General features: G+C 33.3%; 1 protein-coding gene and 1 long non-coding RNA gene across 6 annotated transcripts in view; one reads left to right on the top strand and one right to left on the bottom strand.

Annotated features, from left to right (window-relative positions):
• Positions 1–15,726, top strand: part of LOC102628440 (putative disease resistance RPP13-like protein 1) — a 143,090-nt gene that overhangs the window by 16,573 nt on the left and 110,791 nt on the right. The gene's annotated exons all lie outside the window — the stretch shown is intronic.
• The window catches only part of LOC127903020 (uncharacterized), a 127,009-nt gene that overhangs the window by 2,287 nt on the left and 108,996 nt on the right, over positions 1–15,726 (bottom strand). The window lies entirely within an intron of this gene.

Genomic DNA, 15,726 nt, shown 5'->3' with positions numbered 1-15,726 from the left:
CTAGATTGAGTTTTTTTTTTAACCTGTAATTTAACTGTAGTGTCAACTGCCTTTATTTATAAAAGAAGAAAATTATGTTTCGGATTCCATGATGCGCTTTATGTAATTGACTTTTGTTGCGTAAATTAGCAAGTGTACTAGTCGGCACAAGTAATATAATGAAGAGTAGAGTATCGTCCCTCAGAGATTGTATATCCTATTAGTTACCGAAATTATCCTAACCCTAATTTATTTGAACAATCAAATAAACGAATTTAAATTAAAAATTAAAATAACTAAAAATCAAATAAGGATGCAAGCAGTAATAGAAATCACCAAGAGATTAAAACACTAGGACATCCGATTTCACCATAACCAATCTAATTTAATCCTTCATCTATGCTATTAAAGTTTATTACCCATGTTGACAGTAAATTTCCCTAATTTATTCAATATCCTCTCTCGAGTAATATCAAAAATATCTCCACATATCAACCCACTATATCTTTATGTGAATTTAAATATGCAAAGATTCATTAAGTTCTATGGAAATTCTTAGATAAAACTGCACGAATCACGTTGGCACATCTCTATCTTTCGTTCAATTCATGTCATCCATTACACAGAGCAAAAATACATAAATCTCCTCTCGGTCTCATTATGTATCCTCAAATCATTCAAATATTGGCCAGATATTTAAAAGCATTAAGCACAATAATGAACACTCAATCATGGAAGAATTAATTCAAAATAACATAGATTTATGGAATTAAATTTTCATAGTTAGGCTACATCGTAGCCCTAGTAAAATAAATTAGTTCATGGGAATATAAAGAGAATTCATTAATTTAATTAGAAACATTCAAGCAAGATAATAGAGAAGAGGAAAAGAAAAACTTAAGAATTAATGAGTCCTCCTCCTGCTCCAAATTATTCCTGCTGCTCTCGGTTTTGCTCAAAACTTGCGGCTGCTGCTCTTCTCTTTATTTTCTCTTGGCTGCTCTTATTTTTGTGCGGCTGCTTTTCTCTTTTATAATGTTGTGGTTTCTTCCAAATCCTTAAAGGAAAAGGATTGCAAATCCAGCCCACAAATCCTTAAATGAAAAGGATTTCAAAACAAAACAATTCTAGCCACCTTTTAAGCCCATCCACGTGACTTGTAAAGTTTAATTTGCCAATTTGCAAATTAATTCTTTAATGCTTCCCAACTTGCTGCCATATTTGTCAACCAAATATTCAATGCTTCCCCCATGTGTTGCATGTATGATGATTAAATTCAATCATCCTTGATTTGGCTTTTTATTTTTTTCCCTCTTACTTCCACATTATTTCCATTATACTCCAATTTGTTTCCTCTTTAAGCTTCTTTTCTCATGAATATTCCCAATATTCCTACAATGAATAAATATAAAAATTAAGATAAAAATTAATATAATAAAATATAATTTAACATAAAATTAATTATGAAAGCATTAAAATAATAGATAAATTATGAGCACATCAACTTTTCTGCTGTTGAGTTAATTGTCTTGTGATTAAAAATTAAAGTCTTCTATACAAAATAAGGCTTTTGTCTTTAAGTCTTCTATTATTTGGTGAGTTATGTTTTAATTTTTTTTTTCAAAAAAAAAACCTTAAGTTTACATTTCTCTTATGTGCCGATTATTTTATGGGTATTAATTATCTTCTGACTAAAAATTAAAAGTCTTCCACATAGTTAAGGACTTGAGGCTATTGTTTTTAGGGTTCATTTTAGGTTACCCCCTTCATGAAGTGACAATCTTCAAATCACCCCTTATTATTGAAAACATCAAGGGAAATTATAAGTCATATACCCTTAAATGACACCCGTATCAAACGTGTGTAAACACTTTTCAAGTGTATCACTCATATACCCTAAGTTGACAAAACACTTCTGCAGTCCACCAATCCGTTAATTTCCATTAGAAAGTTAACAGAATTGTGGCAAATTGACTATTTTGCCCTTGAAACACAAAATGAGGTAAAAATGATAAATTTACCCTAAAAATTAACATAAATTTTCAATATACAATTTTTTTATTTTGTTATTAACAATACATTTTTTGACTAAAAAAATGAATTATTAATGGTACAAATTATTAACAATTATCCATAAAAAAAATCCATATTATACCATAAAAAATTATTAACAACACATTATTTACAATTATACATATTATATCATAAAAATTTCCAATTGGAGCTTGGACAGATCTTCAAAAATTTAGATTAAATTTTAGAGGAGTAGATTCGGTTGTAAAGTAGTTTTTGTTTTAGCAATTATTAACAATTATCCGATAAATGGGATGACATGTCATGTTTATTAATATATATAATATGACATGTCATGTTTATTAATATATATAATATGACATGTCATTTTTTACTAGGTAAATGGGATGGCATGTCTTTTTTTTAATCAAAGTTTCGTCAATCTGAAAAGACTAAATTACCCTTATGATGTCAGCGCTTGCAAATGGAAGTTAACGGATTGGTGGATGGCAGAAGTTTTTGTCAACTTGGGGTATACGAGTGATACACTTGAAAAATATTCATACACGTTTGATACGGGTGTCATTTAGGGGTATATGACTGATGATTTCCCAAACATCAAATTACCCCATAAAACTCGTTATCTTTAACCATTGACCGCTGTTAACTCATAAAAGTATGTAAGTACTCCATACCCTAATAGAATATTCTTGTAACAGCATTGTAAAGCTTAAAAGAAATAGTTAATGTGTGACTAGTCATTGAAAAATGGAAAAAAAAAAGTTGATGTATGGCTAGTCATTGAAAAATGAAAAAATTAACTATTAAAATATTAATATGTAAATAGTAAAGAAAAAATTAGAAAATAATTATTGAAATAATTTAGTGGACCTAAATAAATTGATAGATTTCTTAAATTAGACATATTAGTTAAGCAAATTATAAGACATGCCATCGTATGTAAATCACAATAATGCCACCAAGATCAAATTTCAAAATTACAAGCCATGCCACTTTCGTCTTTTTCATTTTTCTTCGTCTTTTTCATTTTTCTTCGTCTTTTTCTTTCATTTGTTTTTTTCTCATCCTTACTCCTTCATCTTTTTTTTTTCATTTTTTTCCTTTCATGTACATGACAACGATACAACCATTATTCAAATCTAATCTCACATTAAATCAAAACTAAAACTTAATTTCTACATATTAGAATCCAAAACCCAGAAATCAAAATCTATAAAATCCAAAACCCAGAACAACCAATCATCCATTAGGGAAATTGAAAATACTGGGTGAAAGTCATTTGCAAAATAAAATATAAGAGTGAGTATTAAATTTTGTTGAAATTAACAAAAAAGAAGGTAGAATTAAATGGTTGTGTGTGTTGTGCAAGTGGGTTTTTAAAGCTACCTTCAGCAATGACGAATTTTGAAGGGAAAAAAAAGTTAGGAAAAGAAGGAGAAAGAGAAATAAAGAAACAATAGCCAGAGTGAACTTTGTTAAAATCCTATCCAAGTGGATGCATCAACAATAGTGCTATATGAATTAGGATGATGGAAGGTGTGCGGCTTTCGGTTTTGGTTTGGCCGTTTGTGGGAATGGATTAAAAAAAGTGGAGTCTGCTGTCCTTCTAATTTATGTGATTTGTTTTTCTTAGAAGATTAATATTTTGAGTCTAGTGAATAAGCTAAGAACTAGAAGATTTCTAGGTTGTGTGTGGTGAAGGTGTTTGGTAAAATTCCAGTAGCTTTTTTTGTTTGTTTTTATTCTTTGATTTTTCCTTTTTTATATGTATATTTTTTTTAAATACCTTTACAAAATGAAAAAAGAATAATAATGATAATAATAAAAAAATGAAAAAAGGTAAAATATTATTATTTTTCCATTTTTCACTTTTAATTAATTTCTATATTTATTTTTTAAAATAAAAATTTTAAATACAAAAAGGTAAAGTTTAATCCGTTCAAAAAAATTAGTCATATAGGCAAAAAAATAAAAATATTTTAAAGTATTAGGGAACATATTATAAATATTTAAAATATTTGTTTGTGTTTTAAAAAACCTAGAAGGATTTGGACCCATGAAAATTAGTCTCCCTGGGTTTGACCTTTTTCCGTTAATTGACTGTTAGGAAAATGTTCAAATACTATTTTATCCGTTTACCTGTTAAAAATAACAAAGAGATAACGAGTCTTAGGATAACTTGATATTTTCAATAATAAGGGGGCGATTTGAAGATTGTCACTTCGCGAAAGGGATAGGCCGAAATTAACCATTGTTTTAAAGTCTTTTATTATTTGGTACGCTACGTCTTAAATTGTTTCTTTCCCTTCATTATTTGGTTTTAAGTATGTGAAATGGTTTTATTTATTAAAGGTTACATGATAGGATTCTTTCCTTCTTTCTTTTTTTTTTAATATGATAACGTTGATTATGTGATAGGTAGCTTTCTTGAATTGGTATTTCAGTAATTCAAATCTTCAAATTATCTCTAATCTCGTGTTTCAGATTTTTTTTTCCCATTCAAAAGTTTTCCACTTATTGACTTATGAAATGAGAAATATTATGGATTAATCTGGTGGATTAAACAAATTCAAGCATTTTTTTCACAGTTATTTGCCCAACTTTAATGTGTGTTGGTCAGTGGTCACTTGTGATAGAAATTTAGATCTATCGAAAATAGATGTAGGTAATTAAAAATCAAAAAATTACCTACGTCATTAATTTTTTTCGGAAGTACTGTTTGTTAGCCTATATGGCTATAAATATTGATTTTGATGATAACAAACCACATGTATTGATTAAGCAACGATTTATGAGTTGTGCTTTTATAATAAGAAAATGACGTTATGGAATTAAAGTATTTTGGACTAAAATGAAAGTATTTTAAAATCTTTGATAATGTTTAAATTTCAGATTTGGACCTATTTGAAACTATTTAAATATTTTTAGGTCATCCTATAATTTCACATAGTTTGGGCGAAATCACAATTTCAGAAAGTTTTGCGATTGACAAAGCATTATTTAAAATTCTAAAATTGGATTTATTTGCAAATTTTTATAACGTTTTGGGCCATAATATAGTTTTATAAAGTTTTGGGATCAAACTATAAATTTAAAAAATATTTCACTGTAGCAGTCATTGTAGCAAGCGGCTTACCGGATATGGTTAAACGGAAAACTGGATTTTGGGCAGTAAGCTGCTAGAGCATAAACGGCTTACCGGATTTTGCAAGCGGCATGCTGGATATTCTGAAATTCAAATTTTTGCCTTAACGGTAATATAAAAGCGGCTTACCAGATTCCTAAACGGCAAGCCGGTTACGACCAAAATGTGCATAACGGCTAGTTTTTGAGCTCAAACTATAAGAACTCAAATCCAACTCATTTTCAAGTTCTCCAACAAGCATAAACAAAAAGCACACGAGATATCTTGAGCTTTCAATTTGCAAAACACAAAACATTGAATCATTTCTTGTTCTTCATTTTTGAATATCTACTCTTTGAGTGAGTTTTATTGTAACTTTCATTTCTTCATCTCAATTGTAAGAGTTTGAGTATGTGAGACACTTGAGTGAAGAGATTGGGAGATAATCTCTTTGTTGTAAAGGTTCATTGTCACCTTGAAGTCAATTGTAAACGGTTGAAGCCTTGGAAAGGCTTGGATAGTGAAATCCTCAAACTTGGATCGCTTGGAGGCGTGGACGTAGGCGGAGATTGCCGAACCACGTAAAAATTCGTGTGTTTGTTTCTCTTTTCCCTTACTCATTATTTATTGTACTTTTATTGAACTTATTGCTTTCAATTTTTATTAAGACATTAGATTGCTTGTTGTGTGGATTTGCTAGGATAATTTTTAAAATTCCAATTCACCCCCCCTCTTGGGTTGCACACTTATATTTCACTGTTCACTGTTGCTTTTCACCGCAACTGTTCACGTTTAATGTTCATGTTTACTGTTCATCCGCATTAAAAAATTAATTTTCTAAAAACACAATAATATGCAGAAAATAAATGACATGGAGGTTTTTACGTGGTTCGGATTAATCAATCCTACATCCACGAGGCCACGCTTAGATGAAAAACAATTCACTAAGTTGAGATGTTACAACCTATGGATTTACCAAACTTAAGACTCTCACTTACAGTTTACTCAACCTTATAATGAATCTGCTTCTCTTGAATAATTATTACCCCTCTTGATCCACGATCCTTAAGGCACTTCGCAAAGTGATCAATAGCAATTCTTCAATGTCTAGTGATTTAAGATCCATATAGACTCTCCACAGAGATGAAAAGAAGATAAGAAAACAAATCAACACAACATTATGCGCCAAATCCAGATTCTTTAGGGAGGAGACCGAATTTTACTTATCTGCTTTATGCTCTGTGTTGTGCGATCACCCTTCAATTGTGAAATATCTCTCTTTATATAGACACTAGGGTTTCACCAAAATAGCAAGTTTTAAAAGACTTGGATTCTTTCCAAATAAGAGTTTCTTTCCTCTTATAATTCCCATGAATCTGAATATGATTAAATATGTTTTTCTTGCCTTACTTGTCTCCTAAGAAGTATCTAGAGCATTTAATGACTTCCTGTTTGAACCAACTTCTTGCTCTAAATAGATCTCATGCGCCAATTATAGAATCTCACCATTAATTGAATTGCTAAAATAGATATCTAATTAAATTAGGAAACAAATATTTCTAATAAATTGGAATCTCACTAAATTAGGAAATTAATAAATTAATCTCTCTTACGAGGTATGCAATAAATAAACTTCCAATTTAACTAAACTCGTCATAAAATGCCAACTCTATAAATAATGGACTTAACAATCTCCCCATTTGGCATTCTTGTGGCAAAAGCAATCCAACACAAGTCTTCCATGAACTTTGGCGCTAAGATATGAACTTGGACAACTATAAACAACAACAAAGAACTAACCAAAATAATTGACAATTAGCATGTTTGTTCATGAAAATAAACCAAGGCAAGAATTAAAATAAAATGCTAATTTTATTGATCAATAAATGGAAAGACAACATTAAGCAGAAAATTAACAGCAATAAAAATATAAACTCTCCCTAAGAACTAGAATCCAAAAATTAAAAATTCTTGAATAAAATCTCTCCCTAGAATGGAAAATACTACTCCCCCTAACTCATTACATTGAGCAATTGAAGACTTGAAACAAATTACTCCCTCTCTTTTGCCAAAAGATTACAAAAGGGAAGTAGTTTTGCATGCAATTTGGCCAAACGAGTAGAAAGATTAGCAATATCTTGTCCTTGTTTCGAAATGGTGGCCTCAAGATGGGCAAGATTAGGAGAAAAAGAGGCAGATGGAGGAGAAGAGCGAACAGAGGTTGCAACAAAAGTAGGAAGATCATGAAGAGTATTAGGAGGAGCTCTACTGGTGACAGCGCGTGAGGGCACGTGTGGCGGCGGCTGGTGGTCGGTAATGGCAGCATGAACAATGGCGGCATTGGTGGTGATCCTAGGGTCAAAGGAGGAAGGGCCAGAGTCAAAACTATCTTCACTAGGATCACTTTCCATGGAGTCGCTGTCACTTGAATGCATGGATTCTTCAGGAGGTATTTGTCCAACTTTGGGACCAAAATCCTCATCATCATCGAGTATATGAATCTCATGAGGTCGTCCACAACCAGAACAAAGGTACGTGCCTCAGAGCGTAGATTCTACTGGAGATCATGCAGCTGATGAGCTGGTTTTGGATATCCTTTTTAAAGATATATGCTTGGATTATGGTGAATCATGAGGATATAGCATTGATGCACTAACAAAAGTGCCGGCAATTACAAATGCATGAGACATGATCTATAAGGCATCAAGTGTTATATTGCGAAGACATTAACAAGGTTTCTCATGCCAAGGAAAGGGAGCTGCTTGGTTATATTGCGTGGCAATCACGATAATTGGGTACTCTCGCAAGCTGCAAGAAAGCAAAGCTTTAATTAATGATTCTAAGTAATATGTTTTATCATCCTCTATTATTAAGTAAAGTTGTTTAATCCAAGTTCATTTCTGAGTTTGTATGCAGCTAGTTAAATTAATCAATGATTTTATAATGTTAGTTTATTGCTTTTCAATGGCCAGCCAAAATTGTTAGTTTATTGCTTTTTGAATTGCTTGCAGGATTTTTATTTAGCCAGAACAAAAGGACATACGATGAAATTTAGTTAAAGTTATATTAATTTAACTCATTAAATTTTCCCTCTTGCTATTTTAAAAATCTAGAACCATCGAAATTTCTGATTTCTCTTTTCAGAATATATTAAAAAAATTACAGTTTCATAGCTAAAGTTGTAGTCTACAATATCTCAGAGTAAGAATCTGACAGATCAAACACGAAAATCTATTTTATTAAAGTAATAGATTGAAAATGATTTGCATCAACATCCTTATGCCATCTCTGGTTACCACTGTAATCCATTTTACAGCTCAAGAAGATGATAAAAAGAAACAAAACGAGTTGGGCTTATTAGTGTTGAAAATAGTAGCCATGACCAATCAACAGCTAACCTCAATGACACATTGGCATGCCACCTAAGCTACACCCATTTACAGTCAGCTAATGAAAGAAATGAGATAAATTCAATGAGGTGGCAAAACAATTACACAAAGGAATATCAGCACATGGGAATGAATGGATGGAGGTTCTAGAAGCATTATATCATTGGCTAATGATTCACGGATTATTTTGTTTTTATCTGAAATTGTTATCCTTAGCTAGCTGTCATTTTTTTCTATTATATATATATATATAGACGATGGCCTGTAAACTTTATTCATTCAAGTTAATTCAAATACAATAGCCTCTGGTTTTCTGCTCTGCTTGCTCAAGAAAAGCAATTCTTAAGGAATTTAAGTTGGTATCAGAGCCCTTTTTAAGCTATGACAAGCAGCAGCAGCACACAAGCAAATGTGAACCAAAATGATAAGATAGGCAACTTGAATTAAAATAAAAATCAAAACACCTCTCAAAACATTGAACAAAATTAGAGTCACAACACACCTTTACCCACTCAACACATCACTAGCAGCACATATGTATTCACAACTCTCATCAAGCTAAATCAAAACAATTTCATGCTCTGGAGATCACAAGTGATTTCCAGCATTAGAGTGAATGAGCTTGATGGTTTCATAGATCGCAGCCATATCTGCCCTCCTAGAGTCTTTATAAACCTTGGACAAGATCAAACAATAGTCATCACACTTAACCCAGAATACCAAGTCTGGAAGAAACAAGACTACATTCTCCTAAGTTGGTTGTTGTCTTCACTTATGAGGAAGTTTTAGGCACTGTGGTGAATTGTTCCACCTCCTTTGAGGTGAGGACATCTCTTTCCAATCAATTCGGTGCAAGAACTAGAGCTAGAATTTTACATCTTAGAACACAAATCCAGACCACCAAAAAGGGCTCACTAACCATTCATGAGTATTACTCTAGAATGAAGTCTATATTAAATGCACTTAGGGCTGCAAGGAGTAACATGAGTGATGATGACTTTATCATGTGTGTATTTTCTAGTTTAGGATCAGAATATGACTCAGTTGTAGCTAGCATAAATTCAATGCAGGAAAGTCCCTCACATTCTGAAGTCTATGGCATGCTTCTCAGCCAAGAAAACAGAACAGAGCACAACTTAAGCTCAGGGACTATAGAGGCAAACTATGCACAAATGAGAAATGGGAGAGGAATTGGAACAACCATGACAGGTCTGGAAATCAACGCCAACCTGGCATAGTTTTTAGAACCCCTGGTAATGGATTTGGTAATGGTCAAGGAAATCAGAATTCTCAAGACAAAGGGAAAGGCAAAGCTGTGGCTAATGATGATGGCTCAGACCCAAAGGGGCCTTGTCAAATTTACTGGAAAATGGGACACACAGCTGCTGAATGCTGACACAGATTTAAAAAGAATTATGTGCCACAACCAAGCTGAAGGAGAGAACTAAGAGGTGTATACGTGGCTGCAACTGATGGCCAAAGCAGTGGAGCCTGGTACTTGGACAGTGGTGCCACCAACCATGTGACAAATTCCCTTGGCAACATAAACATCAACTCTGAGTATCAAGGTAATGAAAAATTAGCTGTTGGAAATGGTGAAAAACTCTTGATCTCTCATGTTGGTAACTCTATGCTTTCCACTTCAAATACACATAAACACATTGCCTTGAATGACATATTATATGTGCCAAGCATCACTAAAAATCTCATTAGCATTTCCAGATTACTGCATGATAATGATATTGATGTTGAATTTAAAAATTCTGATGAAAGGAGTGGCTAGAGATGGGCTTTATGAGCTGATGTGCTTGCCTACTCACCTGAGTGGGAACAAAACTCCTTATGCTGCTGTTTTGTCTTCATCTTTTATGCCTAAGTCAATAAATTGCATCAGCAATATAGTGTCTATATTGTTGTTTAATTTGAGTAGTGTCAAGTTGGCAAATGTTAGTGTTGAGTCCTCTGAAACTAATAGATCAAGCAATGATTCTTTGAGAGACATTGATCTCTGGCATCTCATACTAGGGCATCCAAATGAATCTGCTCTGAAAAGCACCTTGTTGTCTTGTAATCAGTTCAAATTAAATAAGAATTTTGTTCTTTCATTTTGTTGTGCATGTCAGTATGGAAAACAATCTAAACAAAACTTCAAAAGCATAGAAACTAAAACCAGCAAAGCTTTAGAATTGATTCATGCTGACTTATGGGGACCAGCACCAATTCCCTCAAGTCATGGATATAGATATTACATATCTTTTATAGATGACATGACAAGATACACCTGGCTGCTTCCTTTGACAACAAAATCCTAAGCTCTCACTACATTCATCACCTTCAAAAGTCAAATTGAAAACCAATTGAATCTGAAAATTAAAGCATTACAGACAGACATGTGAGGAGAGTTCAAACCATTTAAGCCATTTCTTGACAAAGAGGGCATAGCATTGAGACAATCATGTCCTTATCTACATGAACAAAATGGCAAGGTTAAGAGAAAACACAGACATGTGGTAAAAACTGGACTCACATTGCTAGCACAAGCTAAAATGCCATTAAAATTTTGCCAAGAAGCCTTCACTTATGCCACCTACATTATCAACAGATTGGCTTCACGTGTTATTGGAAATAAAACCCCTTTGAACTGCTTTACCATTACAAACCAAATCACTCACAAATCAAAGTATTTGTGTGAATGTTATTCATTTTTGAGACCATACAACAAGCACAAGTTTGATTTCCATACTGCCAAATGCACATTGCTAGGGATAAGTATACCTCATAAGGGATATGTTTGCATGCATCACTCAGGTAGAATATATATCTCTACAAGTGTCAAATTCAATGAAAGCTCATTTCCTTTTTCTAATGACCCCAAGTTCAATAGACAAGAGTCCACAAATCAGAGTGATTTCATTTCTCTTTTAGAAAAATTTCAGGTCGTGTCATTCTCTTTTGATACTCCTCAAATCACTCAGTCAGCAGCTGATCAAAGCCACTCTCTTGAAACTTCTGAAACTTCAGAACAATCCCATAACCTTGACCAAGGTAAGACACAACAGAATTTGAGCACTGACATGATATCAAATAATCAGTTATCTTCACCTCATTGAAATCACCAGCCTCAAGTAAATGACCAACCTTCATCCCCTATCACAGTACCCAACACAAAAGGAGTTGAACCATTACATCATATGGTAACAAGATCTAAGGCATGGATTTTTAAACCAAAATTGTACAAAATCTCTACTCAACCACAAATAGCATTACCCTCAAACACCTCAGAAGCCTTAAAAGAACCAAGCTGGAAAAAAGGCAATGGAAGATGAGTACAATGCCTTGATAAAAAATGAAACATGGACCTTGATACCAAATGACTCAAGCTACAAGCTAATTGGAAATAAGTGGGTGTAAAGAGTGAAAGAGAATCCAGATGGAACCATAAACAAATATAAAGCCAGATTAGTGGTGAAGGGGTTTCTGTAGATTCTAGGCATTGATTTCACAGAAACTTTTAACCCGATTGTTAAGGCTGCAACAATTAGAATCATCCTTACTTTGGCAGTAAACAATGACTGAATGCTGAGGTAGGTAGATATAAACAATGCCTTCTTGAATGGTGAGTTGACAAAAATGGTTTACATGCCATAGCCTGAAGGCTTTGTGGACAAAAGCAGGCTTAATCACATATGCAGATCAAAGAAAGCATTGTATGGTTTGAGACAAGCCCCCAGGGCATGGTTTGACAAACTAAAAGGTGCCTTAAACTCCTGGGGATTTGAAAACTCCAAGTGTGATACCTCATTGTTCTTCAGAAGGACTAAATCTGAGATAGTTATACTGCTCATTTATGTTGACGACATTATTATTACTGGTGATAACAGTAGCAGTATTGAAGAGCTAGTCAGTAATTTAAATAAGGCCTTTGCCTTAAAGGATCTAGGAGAGCTAAACTTTTTTCTGGGGATTCAGGTTAACAGAAATCAAAACACTATTCTGCTGTCTCAAACGAAGTATGTACAAGATTTGCTTGCCAAAATAGAAATGAGCAACTGTAAAGGAATTGAGTCACCTTTCAATACTACAGAAAAGCTGAAGAAGAATGAAGGAGAAAAGTTTCATGATCCCACACTGTATCGAAGTGTTATAGGTAGCCTGTAGTATGCAATACTCACAAGGCCTGAGCTTGCTTATTTAGTGAACAAACTTAGACAATACATGTCTGATCCTAGGGAACCTCACTGGATAGCATGCAAAAGAGTATTAAGGTATCTCAAAAACACCACGAACATGTGTTTGAAATTCAAGAAATTAGAGTATTTTGATCTAGTAGCTTACACAGATGCAGATTGGGCAAATGATTTGGATGATAGGAGGTCAATCAGTGGCTATTGTGTATTTCTGGGTGGAAATCTCATTGCTTGGAGTTCAAGAAAGCAAGGTTTAGTTGCTAGATCTACTGTTGGATCAGAATACAGAGCAATGGCTCCATGTACTACATAACTTACATGGATTAGCTCCTTACTAAGTGAGCTTAAAGTAGAGATGCAAAGAACCCCAACAATCCTGAGTGAGTGACAGCACAAGTGCAGCTGCAATAGCTACCAATCCTGTTTTTCACTCAAAAACTAAGCATTTTGAGATAGACCTACACGTTATCAGGGACAAGGTAGCTAGAGGTGAAATGGAAATTAGCTTTGTTGCAGGCAGAGATCAAATAGCCAATGTTCTAACTAAGCCGTTACCTTATTACAAATTCAACTGCTTTAGAAGCAAACTCAAGGTATTTGACAAAACCTTATATTTGAGAGAGGGTGTTGAAAATAGCAGCCATGACCAGTCAACAGTTGACCTCAGTGACACATTGGCATGCCACCTGAGCTACACCCATTTACAGTCAGCTAATGAAAGAAATGAAATAAATTCAATGAGGTAGCAAAACAGTTACACAGAGGAATATCAGCACATGGAAATGAATGGATGGAGGTTCTAGAAGTATTCTATCATTGGCTAATGATTCACGGATTATTTTGTTTTTATCTGAAATTGTTATCCTTAGCTAGCTGTCATTTTGTTCTTAATGTATATATAGACCATGGCCTGTAAACTTTATTCATTCAAGTTAATTCAAATACAATAGCCTCTGGTTTTCTGCTCTGCTTGCTCAAGAAAAGCAATTCTTAAGGAATTTAAGTGAAATCACTTGCCCTACAACTGCAGCTGGTTTACTCTACTTTCCTATGCTGTATATTTCTGTTCTGGGAACAAGTTACTGACCAGGATTCTGTATCTTTTATTTTTTTATTTTTTAATTATCAATAGGGTTATTGGACTCAGCTAAAGAAACAAAGAGCAAACTATCAAATTCTGCAGTTACTGATGAATTTAGTAAGAAGGTTCAAAAATAAGCTTGGGGAGGGTGGATATGGCCCTGTCGGTGTGATAGTTTCTCATCCGACTGCTTAAATAATATGGTATCAAATCCAAAGTCTTGAGTTCAAACCTTGAACATGCGTTGATTGTACTTTTATTCTAGGGCATATTGCTAGGTGGACGAGAAATAGCAGTGAAGAAACTTTCAGACACATCAACACAAGGGATTTGGTTTGATCGCAATTTACTATCGCAATTTACATGTACAAAGCTGTCATTTACTTGTCTTACTTGTGGAAAGATTATTAGGATGATTACCATGTTGCTTCCGACTAGAATGGCCTCATGATGAAAATCTCCACTCTGCATTATATGGCAAACCTTGGTGTTGCAGGTTTTTATCACAGGTATTTAAACAAAATGCATATCATATATTAGCAGAATAGTCATTGTAGCTATGAAATTATTTTTGAATCTGAGAGATTCTGGTTGCTGGTCTGCGGCCTAAAGTGCTCTTAAGTTGCCTTTGTGCATACCCCACGCCACCTGCAAATTAATTATATATTATCTTTGTAACAAAATAAAAATTATATAGCTCTCCATCATTTTCCTTTTGCAACTGTTCCCTTGAGTTTTTCTTTTTTCTTTTTTAAATTGTTACACTATTTATATACATTGTAATCTGAAATCTACTAGGAATCTATAGACAAACTCCATTTGGATTTTTTTTTTTTTAATGTAACTAGTAGTGCTGCTGTAGGGCTCCCATCTATGTGTAATTTCAATTTCAAAATAAATTCAAATATTGCAATTTTGATTTGGCAATTTCGCAATAATGGAAAATGGAAAATTTAAGGAAAAGTGAAAAGAATAAATTTTGGATGGCTAAGCCTGTTTTTCTGCTGCACATTATTACACGCTCTTGCTTGCTTTACTCATCACAAATCACAATCGCAAATAATTCACAATTGCAAAATAGACTTGTTCAGTTTCTGAAGATTTTTTTGTCTTATTCATTTTTCATCTTTCAACCCAAAAAAAAAAAAAGGAAATTTTTAGTCTTTACTACTCAAAATATCTTCCCTCTCACAATTACGTCTAAAGGTTGATATCTCCACATGAATATGTATTTCGTAATAATAATACAAAGTATTTAAATTTGCATCTTAATGTTATGTGTCATTCATCTTATATACAATAAATTTTATAACTAGCAAAGCTACTTATCTGCCATCCAATGGGTACATACCACATTGGTTGATAATCAAATGTTAGGATCTTAACATTATTCTAATTGTAAACAGATAATCAATTGATAACTAAACTAGAGATATGTTGAAGGAAAAGAGAAATTATTATATGTATTATTGGTTTGAAAATCCATATTCAAATTTTCTCAATTGTATGTCTGCATGATCTTATCTTAGGGTTCATTTTGCAGCATGCATATACATAGAATTGATATTTAGTAAAGCTAAGTGGCTAAAATTAATAAAGATAAACCAAAATTTGAATGGGTGGAGACTAATACATACTTTTATAAAAAGCAGATGACCAAAATCACAAAAAGAGAATTTCACAAAACAGAGAAACTGAACGTGCCATAATAAAAGAAAGATAAATAATAACTTGATTTATGCTTTTCTGTTGATTCAAACAAATAACGCTTGGCACTTATAAGTTCCATATGTCCAAGCACGTGGAGGACATCAAAGGTGACAAGAAGTAAATAGCAGGAACAGAACAAGTTCAAATACCAAAATTCAAGCCCAATCCTACAATCTTATTGCTGACTCTGACTCTAGAGTAGTCTCATCAGGCATTATGAAA

The sequence above is a fragment of the Citrus sinensis genome, chromosome 6 (genome assembly GCF_022201045.2).
Source record: "Citrus sinensis cultivar Valencia sweet orange chromosome 6, DVS_A1.0, whole genome shotgun sequence".
Lineage (NCBI taxonomy): Eukaryota > Viridiplantae > Streptophyta > Magnoliopsida > Sapindales > Rutaceae > Citrus > Citrus sinensis.
Note: the sequence above shows the minus strand (reverse complement) of the source record. Positions and strands in the feature narration are given on the sequence as shown.